Source organism: Callospermophilus lateralis (genome assembly GCF_048772815.1).
Source record: "Callospermophilus lateralis isolate mCalLat2 chromosome 11 unlocalized genomic scaffold, mCalLat2.hap1 SUPER_11_unloc_3, whole genome shotgun sequence".
NCBI lineage: Eukaryota > Metazoa > Chordata > Mammalia > Rodentia > Sciuridae > Callospermophilus > Callospermophilus lateralis.
The window spans coordinates 8054004-8077901 of NW_027510155.1; the positions used below are offsets into that span (position 1 = coordinate 8054004).

Here is a 23898-nt window from a genome sequence, read left to right on the forward strand (position 1 = left end):
ATTGAGATAGAATCCTCACTCAGCAAAAAACATTGAGGACACTTAACCTTTTAACTAGTTCCCAGATGTTGCACTATACAAGAGGAACTCTGACTAAGGGGGGAAATAAATAGTTTAAGTCAATCTATAACATGACCATGGGTTTAAATGGCAAATTCTCACCAAAGCATTTCATGGAAGGATCTGAATTATTCACTGGGGTCACAAAACTCTAGTAAATAAGTGTTAGCCCAAAGTTTCAGAGAATATCTTAGGATACTTTTAAGTCTTCTGTGCTTCCCAGAGACCCAATGATACATTGGTTCACCAAACAGGGGATTTATGAGCCAGATAATATGTAGAATCTTGATCCATGTAAACATAATAGTGAGTCCATTGAGACCGAGGAAAAAAATTGGTGTTATTTTCCAAATCTCAGAATATAAACTAGAAGGATTTCCTTCTATATGTATATGTGTGTGTGTATGTGTGTGTGTGTGTGTGTGTGTATACATATTTGCTATTGCAGCACTGAGAATCTAAAGAGACTATTTCCATCCTCAAGATGGAAATTTAAATGCAAAAATACTGATTCATATATCTCTTATTTAACTTACTTGATTGTTCAGCACACAAATCCAAAAAACAATTGAGTAATGCATGATAATTGTGATAATTGCAAGCTAAATCAGGTAGTTATGACAATCAAAGCTTTCTTTTTCGATATGGGTTTTTCTAGATATGGTGGTTTGTTCAATACAGCTCATGTCATATGAATTTCTGAAGATACTTCCTTTCCATTCCCATCAAAAAACAAAATTTGTATTTATAATACAATGGTAGATACAGGGAAAATTATATTTTCATAGTTTAAGGACTAAATCAAATGCTGCTATTTGTATAATAACACAACCTAGGAAAAAAAAGATTTTATGATAAAAATCTGAATGGATCACATTGGGTATTGTGTTGATGGTATTATTTTAATTATTCATTGAATATAAAGTATTAAACATCTCACATGCAACTGTGTGATAAAGAACGTAAATCACTACCTTTCTAAATTAGTGCTCTGAGGCACATGATGTTATTCCTTCTAATGTGAAAAAGATATGTTGGTCAGTCTTGTTCACCAAAAAAAAAAAAAAAAAAAAGAAAGAAACAATGTTTTGTAAGTAACATATATGCAGTGATGCTTTCTGATCTATTTATTTGATATACATGAAACCAATAGTAGGGTATTGATAAAAAGCAGTGTCAATTATCATGATCTAAGATTGGTCAATTAAAAGAAATAAACAGAATAATGGGATCAAGAGAGCTAGAAGCTTAAAGTAAACTTCATAAGAAAGTGGTTCATGATTCAATGAATTATAATTTATTGAATTTTTCCTACTTGCTAAGTTCCTCTGTAACACAGAAGGAAGAAATACTGGTAAGGTTACCACATGAATCTGCATGAGATGAAAGGCCAGTGGGGAGCTATTCAATTACTTAAATATCAAAACATTGGGAAATTGTAGCAAAGATATCTGGGTAAGATATCTGCAGATGGATTTTTTAAAAATAGACACCAAGTGGGAAGTTGTTTTGATTGCAAATGAATTCACATAGTGAACATCAAAGGCAGTGAAAGATCTCAATAATTAGATGGCAAAGGTGACCTAACCTATGGAAGATGGTCAGTTTCTTTGCCTGGTCATTCTAAAGATAACTTAAACGGCCCATGAACAAGTTAGATATTTTGGCAAGGGAAGAGTCTATCCACAATCTCAAATGTATGGACTTCTGTATCCAATGCTGATTTAGTTAAATTCTCTGCAGAGCTCTAAAATTTCTAACATTCAGAAGCCACACTTAGTCTCCTAAGATGGCATTGTGCTATGGGGTAATCAGTCAACTAGTATTTTGAGATTGAACTTTTTTTTGTGGTTGTAATTAGTTATATATGACAGTAGAATGCATTTATGTACTTTGATATATCATACATAGACAGGACATAATTTCTCACTTTTCTTAGTGTACATGCTATAGAATCACAATGGTCATGCAATCACATCTATACATGAATTAATAATGTCTGTTTCATTCTAATATCCTTCCTATTCCCACATTCTCTACCCTCCTCTCCTTTCACTTGCCTCTACCTAATGTAAGGTAACTATATTCTTCTCTAGTGTCCCACCCCCTTTTTTGTGGATTATCATCCTCATATTAGGGAAAACATTTTGCCTTCGGCCTTTTTGGGATTGGAATTTTTTACTTATCATGATATTCTCCAACTTTATCCATTTGCTGGCAATTGCGTTAATTTTATTCTTCTTTATGGCTGAGTAATACTCCATTGTGTATATGTACCACATTTAAAAAAAAAAAAAAACATTTTCTCTATTCCTGGACACCTAGGTTACTTCAATTGTTTAGCTATTGTGGATTCAGCTGCTATAAATATTAATATGGCTGCATCACTGGAGTATAATGATTTTAAATTCTTTGGGTATAAACTGAGGAGTGGATTACCTGGGTCAAATGGTGTCAGGGTTTTTAGCCCCTGTCTCCTCCTGACCACCAAGAGAAGTGAGAAAAGCACCCCCCGACCAAGATGAGCCAAGAAAGGTAAAGGTTGAATGGTGGCCCACCCCAGCCCTCCCTCCCGGGAGGACAATCAGAGGTGCCAGGGAGAACAGTCAAAGCAGGATCTCATTTAATAAGGAAGTACACACAGCTTATATACTGCACAGGAGACAATCAGGATAAAGGTCAGAGGGGTGGAGCAACTTCACGTGTACACCCAGCCCATAGTCTGTAAGGGAAAGCACAAGCTGTCCACGAGGGCGGAAGAGTCCCGGACCTATCCTGAGGTGGTCCGCCTCCTCCCCTCACCGCCCACAGCACCGCCTCCTGGCTGATCCCCAGGAGCTGTCCCAGCCACATGTGCAGCCTCAAGACCAGGAGGCGGGCAGCCACACCCTACAAAATGGTGATTCCATTCCAAGTTTTCTGAGAAATCTCCATACTTCTTTTCATAATAGTTGTACCAATTGCAGTCCCACCAGCAATGTGTGAGTATACCTTTTCCCCATATCCTCCTCAATATCTATTGTTTTAATCCAATCTGCCAGTATATGTCTTTTGATTGATGAGTTTAGGCTGTTAACATTCAAGGTTATTACTGAGATATTACTTGTATTCTCTGTCATTTTGACTTATTTCTGTCTTCCAATTTGACTTTGCTTCTCCCTTTGTTGCATATTACTTTAGTGTAGATCCCCCCTTTGCTAGTTTTCACTTTTTTTCTCTTCTTCCTCATGGAATATTTTGTTGAGGATGTTCTGCAGTTTAGGCTTTTGAGATCCTCCTACAATGTAGGAGGGCAGTTCGTTTCCTGTACTTTGACAGATATGTACACAGTGCTCTTGCCAGCACCAACAGCAGTGAGTTTTCTGAATGCCTTTTGCTTTTCCACGGTTCTTATACATTAATGACTCATAATAATGGGTTTGTTTTTCATCAAAGAAGGATTAGCAGTGAATTCACTCTCATGGAATTCATTCCATCGCTCAGATGCCATCTATGTGAGCTTCCTTAGGGCATCACCTGGAAGACAATACATTTGTGAAACTGAAGTAAAACCCCATGGAGTGCAGCATGTGCATTAAATCATAAGTCAATGTATTGCACAATCCTTCTGAACTGCCTGGATGTGCAGTTCACAACAAAAGATAGTGACATACCATTAAAAACTCCCTGTGAAGTCATTTTGCTGGTGCCCATAACTTGTTTTTCATTGTTTTAGAGATTTTGGTTCACAAAGGAGAAATGAGAACCATTTTTCTAAAGAAGAAGATTGTCATAGTTTTGGTATACTGGAATCTGTATTAGTGCCCTAGTCATTTTAGAATCTCAAAACCAGGAACTAAACACACAAAGACGAGTTTATTTTATCAAACAATGTACGTGATCTAGATTATCAGGGGAAACTGAGTGGCTGCTACATAATTTGAGTAAGTATAATTAAATTTGGAATACAGATGAGTGGCTGAGATTTTCTAGGTTTGTATAGTAATTCTTTTCAATGAAACCACAAGACTACTAAGGACAACATCCTGTAATAATTAATTATCAGTCACTTCTCAAGGAACAAAAATAAAACCTCCCATCCAGGAGCTGATAGTTGAAAATTCTATAGGAGCTAGTGCTTGAAGAACATAGGTAGGGTCACTCATTTAAAATTCATAAACAGGAAATAATATAAAATGTGCTTTAAATTAATCATTTTAACCATTGTAACCTCTTGCTATATTTGATTTTCCAATAAAAATTACTTCTTCTTTCAAGGCTCACTTCTCCATAAGATATACTTTTTTTAAGTTTCTAGTAACTACTGCTTTTCCTTACTACTTGTTTTTTTTTTCCCAGTCTTAATATTCACCTTTCTGAAACTCAGTGTACTTAACTAGTCTTTGCTTCATCTGTATCTGCCCACACTCTTAAAGATAGTACCTTTTAAAAATCTTTCTGAAATATCATAATTTGAGTATATATTTTGCCTCATATTGAAAATTTAGTTGATATTCCCTGTGATAATAAAATAGTATGTGAATATAAACTAAGTACGTTAGAAATATGACAAATATATACATATATACATATATATATGGTTTCACAAAAAAGTGTCTTGTATTTTTCACAGTTAATAGATCTTAGTTAAAAATAGAAGTGTCATTTTGATATCCTGTTTTTTTTGATTAATTTAATTTTCTTTATCCTCTTTATATGACTTATACTTTGTTTCTTCACTTCTTTTTAAATATTGTTTTAAGTTCTGATTTTATAATATAATAGTTTAATTTGAAGTGCTATTTTAGCAATAAAATAAATACTGAAGCATCAATTAAATAAAAAAAAATTAAAGTGAGCTGAATCATCTTCTTTAATTCTCTCAATATTGTACTTCTTAAAACTTCTTGTTAACTTCCACTGTTTTGAATGGCTTATATTTATCCTCATTTATATATGTTCTTTGGGCCTACCTCACTATCTATGTATCTCTATCTACATCAGCATATCTGGTTGTTTACATATATAAAAATGCAATTGAATTTTGCTTTTATAATTTTATAACTTCCTTACCTTGATTAGTGTCATTCTTGTAGTAATTTGTGTTAGAATATATGGTTCTAGTTAATTTTCTAATGTATAATATTACTTTCTGTGACTATATAACAATTTACATATTATACTTTTTTAGCCTTCATATTATTTATAAATATTTGCTTTCTTTAAAAATAATGATCCCTGTATTATTATTGAATTTTCTGTAAGTAAATACATGCAAAAATGTCATTAGAATTTTAAACAATTACTGGGATTGCTCTGTTTTACAATATTCACATCTATATTTTTACTGGGGGTAGTCCTACCTCATTTTTAAGAACCTGGTGATGCAAAAAACCACAGATATTATCAAAACCTATTATTTAATGCGTTTTTCATTCTAAAGAAACACTTGTCATGAACAATCAAGCTGCCATAACTTTTGTAATTTGAAGAGCAACAACAAATTTAGCATTATTTTTATTTTTTTAACTTAATAATTACACAGGTGATTAACTTTTACCACAGGTCTTGGCAAACACAGCATACATTTCTTTCTTTCTTTTCTTTTCTTTTTTTTTAACCTGAGAGTTCTTACCTTCTCACTTAGAGAAAGCACTTTGTGGCTTCTCTTTGGGAGATCCAATTTGCCAGCATCTCTACTTTTGTTATTTCAAGCTGTTACTAAGGAAAATAAGGGGTACTTGAACACAAACAATGTGATTCCAGGAAAGGGGAGTCAGGTTGAGCCAGAAGAAATAGGATGCCTGGAAAATTGTAGTATAAGGAAGGGCTAAAAGAAATAATTCATTGTATAAGCACGAATTTGAGAGGGATGTAATAATGCCTTCAAAAGTTTTAAGGGTAACTGTGATGAAGGACAATAGACCTGAGGAACCAATAGGACTCTCCAATGACTAGCAGGAATGTGGCATATGCAGCATGAATATGCTGTCAAAGAGATGACTGGCATCCCTGTGGGAGGGGAAAGAAGGCACAATATTTTAGCATGCTATTCAGAACAGCACATAGTCAAATTCATGATTTGTTTCTTTCTGGACTATTCATTTTTGGACATTCATTTTCCATGGGTAACAAACTATGGTAAGTAAATATCAGGAGTGGCAAATAAATGATTGCTTTGAATTTCACAACCTTGGACTGCTTGACTACCCATTCTGGGAATCTTTCCAAGCAAAGATGTAGAAAGACATGCTCATTTGCAGGCAGCAGTTGTTAATGGGGCCGATTCCATGTCTGGCATGGAATCTGTGATATTGATAACTTTCAGTTTAGATGCCTGGTAGCCTTGGATAAAAGTCATATCAGTGTCCCTAAACAGCCTTGCGTTGCCAGCTGCCTGGAGGAGGAAGAATCACTTTCAAGTGGTCAGTCTCCAACCAGGCCAACTCTCCTACAACCTCTCCTTATTTAGCCTGAATTACCCCTCCTCACAATAGATTTCTTTGGTGTGTTTCACTATAAATAAAGCATTTGTGGGCATTTCCCTTTGTTAGGATCAGATGCATCAGATCTCTTCTACCCATCAAGTCCTTGCTTTAAATATATTTACCTATCTTTGTATTATTTTTTAATATTACTTTTCAGACTTTTATTTCCAGCTGGCCCACACCTCTGAGAATTACTTATTCCCTCCCCCATCCAGGCCTCAGGTGATAAGTAAATCCACTGATGAAGGGATACCACTCTATTGCTAACTTATTTTTTTAGGTGGTGATAGGTACAATTTATATTCCTATGAAGTTAAAATACTTTTTCTATATCTTTTAAAAAACATGATCTATAAGACTTGAAAACTTTTCATGTGCTGTATATGTTACAAATACTTTTAATGCTTGGGTTCATCTGTTTTCCAACAATTTTTCCATTTCTTGAGAAGCAATTTTCTACATTTTCCCTCAATAAATACTTCAATAATCTAATCAAATTCATTGTTGTTTCTTTTTAAAGTTGGTAGTGACTATCAGATTTTTGTTTTATTAACATTAATTCTCTTAGGATTGTTCTGCCTTTGCAATCATCTTTCTCATTTACACTCTAATTTAATAAACATGCAATATATATTGGCATAGTGAAATTATTACAGTTGTTAACTAAAAATATATAAAATATATAAAAGTGATGAAGGCCAAAGATGATTCAAGAGTGCTCTTGTTCTAAGTGTGGAGACCTGTGCATGGCACTTTGTAGCCAGGGACAGATTGAAATTAATTCCACTTCACCAATGATAAGTAGGGATTTTTATCCAAGAGCAGGGTGAGAGGTTCAGTGGATTAAAAAAAAAATTACTAAGATTAGGGGTTTTAAAATAAAATGGCTGGGTAGACTTATTGTAAAAGGTAACTTTTATACCTCAAATACAATTTTAGTTTATAAATAATTGGTTGACATTACAAATAAGAATTTAAAAAATAAAATTAGGCTAACATTTGAACTCTTTTGTTCTGAATTGCCATAGAAATAAAATGAAGCATTTCACACAAATTAAGAGAAATATACTCGTAGTCATTGAAAAAATTTGTTTAATCAATTTATCAATCATGCCAGAGACATATTTTGAAAGATATACTCAAATATAACTCCTTAATCTTCATTTGGTACTCAAAGCTTTATTTTATAAATATCAAAATGAACCATAAATTTAACTACTTGGACTAGGAAATATAAATGTCCACATGCTAAAGTAATCTGAAAAAGTAAAATACAGAAAAAATAATAACTTTTAGTTTCCTGATTTCTCAAATTTTAATTAAAATATACATTAATTTCAGTTTCTATAAAAAAAGTTTCACATATTGCCATTTGGATTTTATTTCTACATGCTAATTTAATAAATAATTTATTGTTAATCATTTTTGTATCTCATTGTGTTGGTTTAAAAACAAAATGTGAGTTTGTTTTTAAAGCTTATATAAATCAAAATAATCATCAGTAAATATGAAAACCTTTACATACTAAATTTGAGATTTAGTAGTAACATAATAATTTCTTAAAAACTATTAAACTAATATTACTTTATTGTACTGTTTTTATACCTGTTATTAAAATGTCAAACTGTTTCTGTACTATGAAAAAGTAACCTCATGTCTACAACAAATCATCTGTGTAGTCACAATAGAAAACTCTACAAGTACCTTACAAAACTATAAAAGTAAAAGTGCAAAAATAACTGTAGTTTATTGTGTTTACTAAAATTATTCCAAGTGATTATGGATTTGTAAATTAGAAGAGTCATCCTTCCTTTAAATTTCAACATTCAAATTTAGACAAGAGTAAAATTTGATTCGACAAATTCACTGTGGGTTTTTTTTTTTAAGATTTTAGTCCTGCTGGTAATCATTTATGTGAAATTAGCTAAATTTTAACATATTTTGAGCCTCTTTTGCTCATATATGAAAATCCACACACAGTTTTTCTGCAATTAGGTGATGACTTGTATAGTTCAAGACAGAAACTAAAAATCTTACATGTTTTTTAGTATAATATTTATCACCTAAAACTTTAAATACCTGGAAAATTTATATATCCAATAGATCATTTGAAAATGATTAGCAAGTGAATATGTGAATAATATGTGTCATGGAGAAGAAAGAAAATGATAAAAATAATAAATATATATTCTTGGTTAATTTTAATAAGAACTAGGAAACATAAATATATTTTATAGTTTTGTAAGTAGCACATTTCTATTTTTCTAAAAAACAGAATATGTATGATTTCAAATAGAAAATAAATAATATAGAAAGAAATTTATTATACATTTCATAGGTCAGTAGAGATTATGAAGATAAGTCATTTATTTGTGAATAACTCGATTGTCTAAATCAATCCATTATTTTCTTTTTCAGAGAGAGAGAAAGAGAGAGAGAGAGAGAGAGAGAGAGAGAGAGAGAGAGATTTTAATATTTATTTTTTAGTTTAAGGTGGACACAACATCTTTATTTTATTTTTATGTGGTGCTGAGGATTGAGCCCAGCACCCCGGAATGCCAGGTGAGTGTGCTACCGCTTGAGCCACTTCCCCAGCCCCTCAATCCATTATTAATTGGAATATTTTCAGTTAACAAAATAAACTACAATTATTTGATTAAGTTGCTCTTATTCTCTCAAGAATAATTCCTCAAGAATCAAAACCAGATAAAGAATGCTTTCCTAAACAAGAAAACTTATTTAAAAATTACAGATGCATGCTTAAATATCAAAATGGTCATCCCAGTCTTTTCATTTATGCATAGGGAATTAACATCCCAGAATTCACTATTTAATGAGCATTAATTTAATAAAACTTTTAAGAAATATACTACTATTTACTTAACATAAATAACACATTCTTAGAAATAAGAATTGATATGATAAAATGCATGTGCCATAATTCATGTTAAGCTAAATTGAAAATGTTTGTTCTCATTCATTGCACTTCCTATAGATGGTTAAAAAAATGAACAATTATGTGAAACCAGGATGATTTTGTCTTAAAATCTAAATAAATGTCCCAAAATTAGAATTTAAAAGTTTTTTCTTTGCAACATAGCCAAATAACTAGTAAGCCATTATCTATGATGTATTCTTAGCATTTTTCTCTTGGAACTAAGGTGGCTGTCAAACCCACTCATCACTTCAGTCTTAAAGGGAAGCTTCTTGGTGGGTGCAGGAAGGAAGCTTTACCAACCACTTTTATCATAAAGACAAAGCTTTGTCAAAGCTCCCCAAGAGGTATTTGCCTAATTTTCACATAAGCACTAATTTCCAGGAGGCCAAGAAATTGGGCATTGACATTTTCACCTCCTTATATAGATAGAAAAAGGAGAAGGCTGATGGAAAATTATAGATTCATAATTTGTCCAATAGTGTCTAAACAATTTAAATCAACAAAAAAATGTGTGTTTAAGAAAAAAAGCTTACACATTAATATGTTTTTGGAGAAAATGTAAGATGATTTGTTGATTTTATGTTTCTTGACATTAATGTAAATTATTTGTTATGTATATAAAAATTAGGTTGCGTAGGCCAAGCACTGCTGCTCATACCTGCAATCTCAGGGACTTGGGAGGCTGAGGGAGGAAGATCATGAGCTCAGGCTCAGCGATTTAGCAAGGCCCTAAGTAATGCAATGATATCCTGTCTCTAAGTGGTTAAGGGGCCTTGGGTTCAGTCCATAGTACAAAAACAAACAAACGAACAAATTAGATTGCCTAAATCACGGTAGATATAGGCACAAGTGGAAGCCAGAAATTTATTTTAATACCTGGTACTCTACTTTTTGTGGCATTTATTTAGAGTTCATATGTTATTATCATTTCAGAGTATAGGTTGAAAACTTGATGGGTCAAAAATGTTTCTCTAATCTCCCTGTGGTGATTGAAAATGTGACATTTGGCTTTTTGATGCTGTTTCAAATATGAACTTCACTTCTTTTTGTCTTAGCTCTTGGTATCATCTGCAAAATTTCCATAGACATGAAACACCTTGTCTCTCTATCATTGACAAAGGAATAGACACACATTTTTGCTCGCTTATAGTACTGTATATTTAAATAATCTTTAAAGACACAACCTCAATATGTCACTAATTTTTAAGTTCAGTTGTGTATTCTAATGGAAATAGGCAATATTTTGCTGAGAATGTCTAGGTGAATTTTAACATAAGGTCTTATACACATTCTCTCTTTTCTGTTATACTGCCAGAAATAATTCATGTTTGATCTAGGTGTGAATACCTTCCTAGTTTTAAAGCTTTAACACGTCCCTTCCAAAGTTCACCTGGTGAAACTGAATTGCCAAAATTATGGAATTAAGATGTGTATTATTTGAGAAATGATTAGGCCATAATCATTCATAATCAATCATAATCTGGCCCTTATACAGTAGACTTCATGCAGCATTTAGATAGCTGGCCCTTCCACCTTTTGTCACATGAGAATCAGTAACCAGGTTGCTTCTAGGAAGCAATTTGCAGCCTTCCTCAGAAAATCAAGCCCTCTAGCTCTTAGATACTGGATTTTCCAGCTTCCATAACTGTGAGAAAGTAGATGTGTCCTTTGTTAATTATTTAGACTTGGTTATTTTGTTATAGAAATACAAAAAAGAAATCTTGGGAAAAAATTATTTGTAAACTATTTCCATTGGTAGCAAATCTGTGCTCAGCTTTCTGTCAGTGATTGTATCAAATATTAACGTTCTTTATTGATATTTTCAATAGAAAAAAATTAAGTTTAGCTTTGTTTGCAAAGGATGAGTGAGCCATAGGCAGTGTTTTTACTATACGTATCATTCTTGTGTGTATTCTCAGGCAATGGGTTTTATTTCCATTGTTTTTTCTTTGTGAGAGGGAATCAATACTAAAACATTTAACATCACAGCCCAGAAGTCTCAATGGACATTATCAGGATGCTTTTTGTTCTTTGGTATGTTGACAAAAATGTAAAATAAGTTGTGAATTTAACTAAACAAGTGAAAACAAACGTACATTGTAATTAAGTACATTTTGTGGATCTTATATGCCTTATTTGTAAAATGAGTCAGGAATGATTTTAAAAGTGCCTATTAGCTTCCAAATTCTATAAATCATATAAAATTAAGTATATTGTGTAGTAGAATATTAGTATAGTGCAGTCATAATATGTAGGTGATTTAATATCACATATACTCAGTAGTAATGGATGATTTTCAGAGCAAAGACTACAAATGTTATTTATGCAGGCTTAAAATGCAAAATGGCAATTTGTGCTTTGAATTATTACTTAGGAAAATTATGCTACAATCTAATGGTTTTCACTGACTTTTAATTCCACAATAACTAATTGCAGTATTTTTTTCATTATATATTTGAGCCCATTATAACTTTACAATGTTATAAATAATTTATCTTTTACTCTCACTGATTATTATGGTATATAAATATTCTATAGTATGCATGAAATGTAAGTATAATTTTCATGTTAACATAATTAATCTCATTTTGCATGTTAAGCAACTTATTATATCTTTAAAAATTCAACTAGTATATTTATTTAAATTTATTAGTCCAAATTCATAGACATTAGTTCCTTTTTAATTTGTAGAGGTAGAAATATTTAATGCAATTATGCTGCATACAAATTTGTGTCTAGGAGAGACACATGCTTATAAAAACTTTAAAAAAATTAAATTCCTCAAAATTATTATGTCATTGCTTTAATTAAATCTTGATTTGAACTGGAAATTATGAAGTAATACCATTGTGACAAGGTAAGGTGAAAACAATTTTTATTAAACTATTTATTTATACATGTATAGTTTATACATTGAATGAAGAAAAAGTCTGTTTTGAACTATTCTATCCTATTGAATTTCTAGGAAATGTCCACAGAAACATATCTCCCTGAATTTTACATTAAGAATGGAATTTATGGGGCTGGAGTGTAGCTCAGTAGTAGAATGCATGCCTAACACGGTGAGGCACTGGGCTTGATCCTCAGCACCACATAAAAATAAATAAGTAAAATAAAGGTATTGTGTTCATCTAAAAAAAAATAAATGAACAAAAATGTAATTTATATGTTTGCATTCTAGTATGGCTACATTTAATGCAGCTATTAGATGACTCAACAGAATAATGACATTATTTGTAAACTTTTTGTCTTTGAATAGTGTTGTTTGAAGTGAATATGGCTTATAAATAGTTTTCTAATATTATAATTCATTTAAATGTTTTCATGCATCATTTATTTTCTTATATTTTTTTTGTAGAAGGAAGCATTGAGTTATTCTTTATTTCAGTCCAAATATGTCTTTAATTTGTTTTGAAATTTAGTGACACAAAGCAGAATAAAAAAAAAAAACTATATTATCCAATTGTTCCTAAAATATGTATTTAATACTAGGGCTTAATAGTTAAAATACCTTCAAAATATACTAAGTTTTAGAAAACTAAAAAAGAGCTGGAGTGTAGCATGGTAGAAGAACACAAAGACAAGGACCTGGGTTTGAGTCCTAGCTCTGCAAAAAACATCCAAAAACTTTTATATATTATTAAAATATCTGTTAATAATATAACATTATAAGAGAATAGATGATAAAATTGGTGTTATAAATGTAAAGTATATATACTGAGAACTCAATTTCATAAATTAAGGTAAACATTTGTAGATATTAATGGAAAAAATTTATAAAAATTAATTAATATTTTATGTTCTCTGATGCCAATGCATTTAGTTCATCAAATATATGCAAACAAAATCTATAGCCACCTTAGAGATGTGTCAGTAAATAATTGGCTCATGTTAAAAACTAAGATTACAAGAGATATTTAAACATAATGAAGTACAAGTAACATAGCAATACTTTGTAAAAGTGTACTTTTGTAAAAATACTAAAAATCATCATGTTAAGGAAAATAAATCAAGCTCAGAAGGTTAAGGTATATGTTTGCTCTCATATGTGGACGCTAGAGAGGAAAAAGGAAAACAAAGGTGGGGGTGGACCTCAAGAAAAGTAAAGCGAGATTAATAGAAAAAAGAAATCAAGGGTTGTGAGGTAGGTAGGGAGGAGGCCAATGCTGGGGAGTGGCCAAATTATATTGTTATATTGAGTGCATGCACAGATATTGTAATGACAAATTGAAACAGTATGTACAACTATAATGCACCAATAAAATGTGGAAATTGAAACAAATAAAATATTGTTAAGAAAAAAAGAAGAAAATATATTTATATACTAATGATTAATTGGAAAAGTGAATCAAAATGTGGAAATGACAACCTAGAGATATTGTCTTCATGGTTAACACACATTGTGGTACGAAAATATAAGTAAAAACAACAAAGGAAAAATAATAAGATGGATTAATATGTTGAATTGGAATACAGTAATGATATGTATGTATAACTTCATAAAATTAGATTTAATTGTGTTAACAATGATTTTTTTTTCTTTTAAGTAGAGTTCAGGCATCTCCAAAATATGTTCTTATGTTTCAGGTACAGACAGAAAATCAACAAAATTTATAGCAATCTCTCTTCATATTAGTCATGAGAAAAATAAATCTAGAAATCACAACATAAGGATTACTTTGATAAGAACAGAATAAAATGAACAAAAAAATAACCAAGGAATAACAACAGTAATAACATAAAAGAGATCTTCAAATTATAGCATATCTGAACTTTACAAAATTGAAATTAAAAAGGAAAACTGTTTTATTTTTTGTACACCGAGAAAGACTAAAAGCCTTTAAGAACTAAACATTTACAGATATGCTTGAGTGAATGGGGCTCTGACTCTTACAAAATATAGTTCAGATCATCTTTAAAAAAAACACAGATTAGTATTACAAATATTAGAAATATTGGGAAGCTGATTTAGGCAGTATTGAAACTTATTTTTAAAATTAGAGCATCAAAACAAAATTTATATTTAGGATTGAAAATGGACTAAAACTAGTGACTGAGCAACCTAATAGAATATATTGTGAGCTTCATTCATCAATAGTACTAGACAATTAGACAGTAAGCTGGGCATGGTATTGTAGGCCTATAATCCCAACAACTTGTGAGGCTGAGACAGGAGGATATTGAGTTCAAAGCCAGCCTTAGCAAAAGTAAGACACTAAGCAACTCAGTGAGACCCTGTCCCTATATAAAATACAAAATAGGACTGGGGATGTGACTCAGTGGTCGAGTGCACCTGAGTACCCCCCCCCAAAAAAAAAAAAAGAAAAAGAAAGAAATTAAAATAAAGGAGTTTTAGATAGTAAGTAAAAAACCTGCTTAGTACTGGGCTTTTGACTGGGAACTCTATTCAGCATGAGAACATTGCACTTAAAAATGTGTTGAATGTAGCCAAAATGTTTTATGAGAAAATAAATTTCTTTTTTAATATTGTCTTACACTATTCTCTAGACATTAACACAAATGGTTATGTCAAAAACAAAAAAAAAAAAAGGAGACAAATAAGAGATATACTGAGTAAAAAGTATCAAAGGCAAGAGAAATAATCTGGCAAAAGTCAGGAAATTTTTTTTTAGAAATGTGTATAAGAAAGGTACCTAAGTAAAATTTTTGAAATGAAGTTTAGTTAGTAATATATATGTATATATATGCATGTGTATTTGTGTGTGTGTGTATATATAATGTTTGAATAAAATCAAAATTTATTATTTGCCATTTTTTTTAAAAATAGAATTTATCTTCTAGTTATGAAGTTTAGGAAATTTTATTTTTGTATCATGAAAATAATAAATAAAATTTAAAAAATTTTTAAAAAGCATTTCTTTTTTAAAAATTAAATTCTTGAATATCTGCATAATTATTGTAAAGTCTATCTGGAACAATAAATATTAATACATTTGAACTCAACAAAACAGAAACATGAAAATCTCAAAGAACTCCAGATTGTTTTGAAAACTAAATGAAACCAATGAAAATGTCCTCTGGGATCCGATCACTAATATCATACTCAATGTGATTGCTTAACTAAGCATTAAGTTCCATCAGGACTTCAGAAGAGTCAATTAATCACTTAAAAAATGCTTATACATAGAAATTTAAGTGCAGTTCTGGAAGAAGGTAAGGCTGAACTTGAAAAATGTTTAACTTTTCAGATTATGTCTAAGATCTACAAATCAGACATTTTTTTTTTGCTTGTGTGTTCTTTTTAGATATATATGACAGTAGAGTATATTTTGATATATATGCATGGAGTAGAGCTTACTAAATAGAATCCCATTCTTGTGGTCATACATCATGTGGAGTTTCACTGGTCATGTGTTCATTTCTGAGCACAGGAAAGTTATGTCTGATTCACTCTTGTGTATTACATATTCCCATCTCCCCACCCTTCCCTTCATTCCTCTTTGTCTAATCCAAGGAATTTTTATTTCTTTCTTCCACTCCCTCCCTTGTTGTGGGTTAGCATCAACATTTCAGAGATACTTAAATATACTTTTTAGATCTGTCATACTGTTTTTGGAGACACTTGGAAACTTCGTTGTCCTATTTGTTCAAGGTTGTAAAAGCTAGAAATTTACTTGAGTTGTATGTAAAAAAAAGGTAAAAAAAGATTTATTGATACACATAATTAAAATCACATAACTATGTATTTACAACATAATAAGTTGAATAAAATAAAACAATACATTTTATTGTGCTGATAATAAACCAGTTACATTAAACTTATTTTTCTGCTATAGATGAATAGAAACCTTAAATTTAGTATATATTTGTTATTTTTGAAAATTTAATTAGTTACATTAGTTACAATTTAATTAGTTACATACAATGATCTTAACATATCATACATTAAAATCAGATGGGGTATAATTTCTCATTTTTCTTAGTGTACAGTTTGCAGAATCACATTGGTCATGCAGTCACGTCCTTCCTTTCCCCACTTCCCCTCCCCTCCCCTCACTTCTCTCTGCCCAATCTAATGTGACACACTTTTTTTTCTTTTTCCTCACATCATCATACATGTATTTAGTATATGTATTTAGTATATATATATATATATATATATATATATATATATATATATATATATTATATATTTAATATATGTATGTATATATATTCATACATGTACTTAGTATATATTTTAAGAAAAAATGGTATTGGCAGTAAAAAATTCAAAGAAATATTCTTAAAATAATAGAGGTATACTAGCTCAATCTAATACTCATCACAATTTCTGGAAGGAGCATTTTCTGATGAAAAGTTCAGGACAATAAGTGACCAATCAAATATATTCAGAATCTCCTTGCTGTTTTGAAAAATTTTCCCACCTTTTAGACTGTGTGTCCATACAATGAGATTTAATTTTAATTTTTTGTTCATTCTTTTTAGATATACATGACACTAGACTATATTTTGACATATTACACATACATGGAGTGTAATATTCTAATTAGGATTTCATTCTCGTGGTTTTACATGTTGTGAAGTTTCACTAGTCATATATTAATATATGAACATAGGAATGTTATGTCCAATTCTTTCTACTGTCTTTCCTCTTCCAATATCCCATTTCTTCCCTACATTCCCCTTTGTCTAATCCAATGAACGTCTATTCTACCCCCTCTCCCTTATCATATGTTATCATCCACATATCAGAGATAACATTCGGCTTTTGGTTTATTTGGACTGGCTTATTTCCCTTAGAATAGTATTCTTCAGTTGTTTCTGTTTACCATCAAATGCCATAATTTCATTATTCTTTTTGGCTGAGTAACATTCTATCACACAATGAGATATGAATAACCCTAATAGTAACCATTATCCAAAAGGAATGGTTTATAAAAAGAACTATGAGAAGGCAACAAGACATTTGTGAAATTAATAAGAATTGCCAGGATAGAAAAATTGAAACTATAGAAAATTTTCTAGAGCATATTTTTATAATTTTGAGTATTCATTTATAATATATGCAAAAAATCATAATATAGTGATCAATAATAAAGTGATAAAATAACATGGAGTAATAGACAATGTAGTTGTTATAGTTAGTAAAAGACAATTTAAAATATGGAAGTAAACAATGCATAGGATTGTATACCTCAAAATAGAAGTATAGTATACATTAACAAAACAAAATAAAATTAATATATATTTGGTGGACATAACAACAAACTTGACATAGTAAAAGAAAGGTTCAAAACAACTGATGACTAATCAAAAGAAAATATTCAAATAGAAAATGATGAAAATTTAAACAGAACAAAAATTTGGAAACATGAAACATAATAAAAAAGAGAGATAGCCTACTAGGAATTGGATTTCCTTTGGAAAAGAGAAGAAAGAAAAAAGCAATATTTGGAGAAATAATAATCAAAGGAGTTCCATGTTGATGTTGAAAATTTGATAAGCTCATTATACACCAAAAACAAATTAAATTTTTCTTAGAAACAGCATTAATTTTATGATACTGTTGAAAATTAAAGATAATGAAATCAGAAGCATGTATTAGTGCATGCCCATAATCCCAGTGACTTGGGAGGCTATGGTATGAGAATGGCAAATTGGAGGTCATCCTCATCAATTTAACTATACCTTGTCTCAAAATTTAAAAAAAAATAAAATAAATTAAAAGGGCTGGACGTTAAGCTCAATGGTAAAGTGATCCAGGGCTCAGTCCCTAAAAACACAAAATAAATTAATAAACAAGCAGATAAAAATAATGAGAAAATCAAATAGTGGCTAGAGAAGAATGTAAGAATCATTGACTTTTAACACAAATCATGAAAGACAGGAAAAAATAGGGTGAGAAGGGGCAGAATTTTATGTCAGGAAAAGATAGCTTCAAAAATTAAGGAAAGGTTTCTAGGTGAGCAAAGCCGGGAGACATCATGCCAGTGTTCTTGCATTACAAGAAATATTAAACCATGGTTTTCAAGTAATAGAAAACACCATCAAAAGCCTACCAACAAATACTATACATTCAGGGATAATTTCTATAGTTTGTTACTATAGAAGTTTCTCTGATCTTGCAGAGTACCAAAAGCAACAAGAGTAGTGTAGCATTTCCTTCTGAGTGTGAAGCTGACTTACAATGCTCCTTTGCTGAAACTGCCTATTGCCATTGATGATCATTCTTCACTTCTCTTTGGAGAGCAAGAGGAAGGGAACTCAGTCTGAGTGCTTTGTTTAAAAAAAAAAAGCCTACCAACAAACAAAAGCCCAGGAATAGACAGATTCTCAGCCAAGTTCTACAAGACTTTGAAAGAAAAATTAACTCCAATACTCCTCAAAGTAGTTAATGAAATAGAAAAGAAGCAACCCTTCCAAACTCATTCTCTGAAACTAATATTACCCTAATACCAACACCAGGCAAAGACACATCAAGGAAAAAAAATAAAAATAAAAACTTTAGGGCAATATCGCTGATGAATATACATGCAAAAATTCTCGGTAAATTTCTGGCAAATCACATACAAAAACACATTAAAACGATAGTGAACCATGATCAAGTGGGGTTCATCCCAGGGAGCAGGGTTTGTTCAACATACAGAAATTAATAAATGTAACATCATATTAAAAAGACTTAAAACCAAGAATCATATGATCATCTCAATAGATGCAGAAATAGTATTTGACAAAATACAGCACACTTTTATTTCAAAACATTAGAAAAACTAGGGATAATAGGAACATATCCCAAATCATAAAAGCTATATATGTTAAACCCAGGCCAGAATCACTCTAAATGGAGAAAATTTGAAAGCATTCACTCTAAAAACTGGAACAAATGTCAAGGATGTCCTCTTTCACCACTCCTATTTAACATCATTTTTGAAACTCTAGCCAGAGCAACTAGAAAAAGAAATTAAAGAAATACAAATAGGTAAAGAAGAACTCAAACTGTCACTATTTGATGAGGACACGATTCTACATCTAGAAGATCCAAAAAATTCCACCAGATATCTTTTAGAACTAATAAATGAATTCAGCAAAGTAGCAGGATATTATATATATATATATATATATATATATATATATATATATATATATATATATATATATATATGAATCAATCTAACAAAAGATATGAAAGACCTCTACAATGAAACTACAGGACCCTAAAGAAAGAAATTAAAAAAAAAACCCAGAAGATGGAAAGATCTCCCATGCTCCTGTATAGGCAGAATTAATATTGTCAAAATGGCCATACTACCAAAAGCATTATACAGATTTAATGCAATTCCTATTAAAATCCCAATGACATTCTCCATAGAAATAGAAAGGGCAATTAAGGAAATCATTTGGAAGAATAAGAGACCCAAAATAGACAAAGCAATCCCTAGTAAGGAAAGTGAAGCATGAGACATCACAATACCAGATCATAAACTATACTACAGAGCTATAGTAACAAAAATGGCATGGTATTGGCACCAAAATAGACATTTAGACCAATTTCACAGAAAGAAGACACAGAGACAGACCCACATAAATACACTTATTTCATGCTAAACAAAGGTGCCAAAAACATACATTGGAGAAAAGACAGACTCTTCAACAAATGGTGCTGGCAAAACTGGAAATAAATATGTAGCAAAATGAAATTAAATCTCCATCTCTCACCCTGCAAAAAAAAAAATAAATAAATAAACTCAAAGTGTCTCAAAGGCTCAGGAACTACAACAGAGACACAGCCCTAACAGAAGAAGTAATCCCAAATGTTCACTATGTCAGTCTAGAATCTGACTTCCTTAACAAGAGTCATAAATTGCATGAAGTAATATAAAGGATAAATAAATGGGATGAATTCAAATTAAAAAGCTTCTTCTCAGGAATGGAAACAATTAATAATGTGAGGATAGGGCCTATTGATTGGGAGAAAATCTTTACCACATGTACTTCAGATAAGGGATTAAACTCTAGGATATACAAAGAACTAAAAAATTTTAACAGGAAATAAATAAATAACCCAATTAAGAAATGGGTTAAGGAACTAAGCAGACACTTCACAGAAGAAGAAATACAACTGATCAACAAATATAAGAAAAAGTGTTCAATATCTCTAACAATTAGAGAAATGCTAATGAAAACTATACTAAGATTTCATCTCACTCCAGTCAGAATGGCAATCATCAAGAGTACAGGCAACAACAAATATTAGCAAGGATGTGGGGAAAAAGGTAGATTCATACATTGCCCATGGGATTGAAAATTGGTACAGTCACTATGGAAAGCAGTATGGAGATTTCTTAAAAAACTTGGAATAGAACATCATTTGACCCAACTATTTTACTCCTTGATTTATACCCAAGGGACTTAAAATCATCATACTACAGTGATGCAGCCATGTCAATGTTTACAGCAAACAATTCACAATAGCTAAACTATGGAACCAACCGAGGTGTCCCTCAATAGATGAATGTAGAGAGAAAATGTGATATGTATAGTCAATAGAATATTATTCATCTGTAAAGAATAATGAAATTAAGGCATTTGCCAGTAAATGGATGGAGTTGGACAATATTTTGCTAATCAAAATAAGCCAATTAAAAAAATGCTGAATATTTAATATGCAGATGATAATTCACAATGGAGGAGTGCACTAGAGAAGAATAGAATTGTGTTATATTAGGTAGAGGGAAGTGAAGGGAGGGGAGGTGAACAGATGCAAGGATAAGAAGGATAGTAGAATGAAAGAGACATTTTTTATTTTATGTATTTGTATGACTGCATGATTAATATGATTCTACAACATATACACTCAGATATATGAGGAATTATATCACATCTATGCATGATATATTAAAGTACAGAAATGCACTTTACTGTCATGTATAACTAAATAAAACAAATAAAAAATTAACAAAGAAACATGTTTTTCAAGCTAAAGAACATTGGTTTAATGTGTAAAAGAAATCAATAATGTTGATAAGGATAAATATTAGGGTAAATTTTTTTGAATAAAAAATATTAACTGTTTAAATTTTAAACAATTACAATTTCTTTTATGGCATACATCAGTTTTAGAAGTAAAAATATAAAAACAAAATCAAAATTGTATGATGACTAGAAATAGTAGACTGCACTTTTTCTTATGGTAAGAGAACAAATTTATGATAAATTAATTAGTTACATATGTATTTTTTGTGACTTTTAGTGTATCTGTTAAATGCAATGATACCAAAACTGCCCAAGAAATATTAATAAAATGCCAAAAAATGAATACTCAAGAACCCAATTAATGAAGTAAAATAAATAAAAGATAGAATTGAAAAAAAAATTTAAATAATTATACTGCCCCAAAAAATAAATAAATGAAAACTTACATTGATCATACAAGAATCAAGAAAAACAGATAACAAATAACAATATAATAGTCCATAATAAAAATATATAAGTAATTATATTAAACCTTAAATGAATGAACACTTAAATGAAGTTCAGTTATGATACTGAATTAAACATAAAAGTAACTAAATATATTACACTCACAGAATAAACAAGGTAAGGTTTATACATCTGAAGAAAATATATGAAAGATATTTAACATATGAATCACCTGGCATGGGTTTACAACAATAAGATAATGGAGTGTTTCACATAGTAAGCATTGCAAAAAAGAGATATTTATTATAATCATTAAGTGCTTACTTCAACAAGAAGATGTAATAATTGAATTTTGTTTGGAGAAGAAAGTAACTACTGTAATACCCTTGATCAAAGGATAATTCTCCCAAGTGAGATGTTCATCCTCTTAGACTGAGGGCACAGCTGCAGGAGGGATGCACATGGAGAGGTGAAGGAGGTAGGGGATATCTCCTGATCTAATCAGATCAGTGGAATCCACCTGATGGTCAATGAGATGACATATATTATAGCTTCATACAAAATAATAGAATTTTGTGTGTACTTAATAATAACTTTTAATAACAGTGGAATGAAATTTGCTGCATTGAATACATAAATTAGAAAAAAATGAAATTTAAAAAAATCAATGATCTAAGCTTCTAACTAGAGTATTAGGCAAAAGAACAGAAATTTAAACCCAAAATATAAGAAAAGAGAGAAAAGAATAACAGCAATATTTTTTTTTAAAAATGATATAGCATTGAAATAGAAAACATCTTCAATAGAGAATATCACTAATGCAAAATTTCAAGTGTAGAATTATTACTATAATGACAAAACTTTCCAGAACTGACTGAGAAAAAGAGAGAACATAAATTATCATTATCATGAATAAAATAGAAAATTCAGTATAGATATTAAAGTCAATTAAAAAAGATTAAGTGATAATATAATAAATTTCTCCCAAAACTTGAAAACTTAAATGAAATGTACCAATTAGTTGAAAATCACAATTTAAAAAAAAATCTAAAAACATTCATACATACAAATAAAATTGAAATTTTTATTAAAGACTTTGCACTGTAAGTCAGAAAATGTCATTCATAGTTATTTCTATAATAATATTTATTAGTCCTAAAATCCCAAATTGACTCTTAATTCAAAAATGGAGATACTGAATTTCTGTGCTACTTTCATTATTGCTGTTGAAAAATGAGCATTCAGTGACACTTGTTTCTGTGAAATCAATCTTACTTTGATTTTTGGTTTTCTATTAGTGTTGTGATTGTTGTTTTGTACTTTCTCTGAATTCACTTGCATTAAAATGGGAATGATACAGAAAAGGTTAGCATGGCTCTGCACAAAGGTGTTATAAAATTTTGTGAAGATTACTAGATTTTCCTTAAATTCTCAATTATTATTATTATTTTTTTACAGATATTTTCTTTCTACTTGTTTTCATTTTTAAAAATCATGTCAGGGATGTTGCTGTGGCTCAGTAGTAGAGTACTTGTGTTAGGTAAAGGATTTGATTCTCAGTACCACATATGAAAAAAATAAATAAAATAAAATTTCTATAACAACTAAAAATATTTTTATTGCGAAATTTTTTATGGTTTCCATTTTTTCGCTAAAATTTTGTAGATTGACTTATACTTCATACTTTGTAGTAGGTCTGATTGTTTCATAGTATGTCTGATAATTTTAATAGCTAAAATTATTAATTATTTTCTATTGTTTATTGCTTCCTATTCATGTTTTCCTGTGATATTATTGTTCTCATAATCTTTTACTGGATGCTAGGCATTATGGATTAGAGTTGTTTTTAGAAAAAAAAACAAAAAACTATAGATTCTTTATATCTTTCTTCAGTGAACAATTTAATTCTCTCAGGTGTTTTTAAATCACTAAAAATATAAATCATATTAATCTAGATTCATAATGTAATATCATTTCTATGATTCAGAACCACGTGAGATATGTTTTAATTCTTTCCTATGGTATGTTCCAAAGTATAGACATTACAGC

General features: G+C 30.5%; 2 non-coding genes across 2 annotated transcripts; both read left to right on the forward strand.

Moving 5' to 3' along the window:
- Positions 1 to 18493: 18493 nt before the first annotated feature.
- On the forward strand, positions 18494 to 18707 carry LOC143386032 (small nucleolar RNA U3). The gene has a single exon (XR_013089533.1). It is a non-coding gene; the product is annotated as a small nucleolar RNA U3 (small nucleolar RNA).
- Positions 18708 to 23165: 4458 nt separating this feature from the next.
- On the forward strand, positions 23166 to 23271 carry LOC143386035 (U6 spliceosomal RNA). Its single transcript, XR_013089536.1, has one exon. It is a non-coding gene; the product is annotated as a U6 spliceosomal RNA (small nuclear RNA).
- Positions 23272 to 23898: the final 627 nt, after the last annotated feature.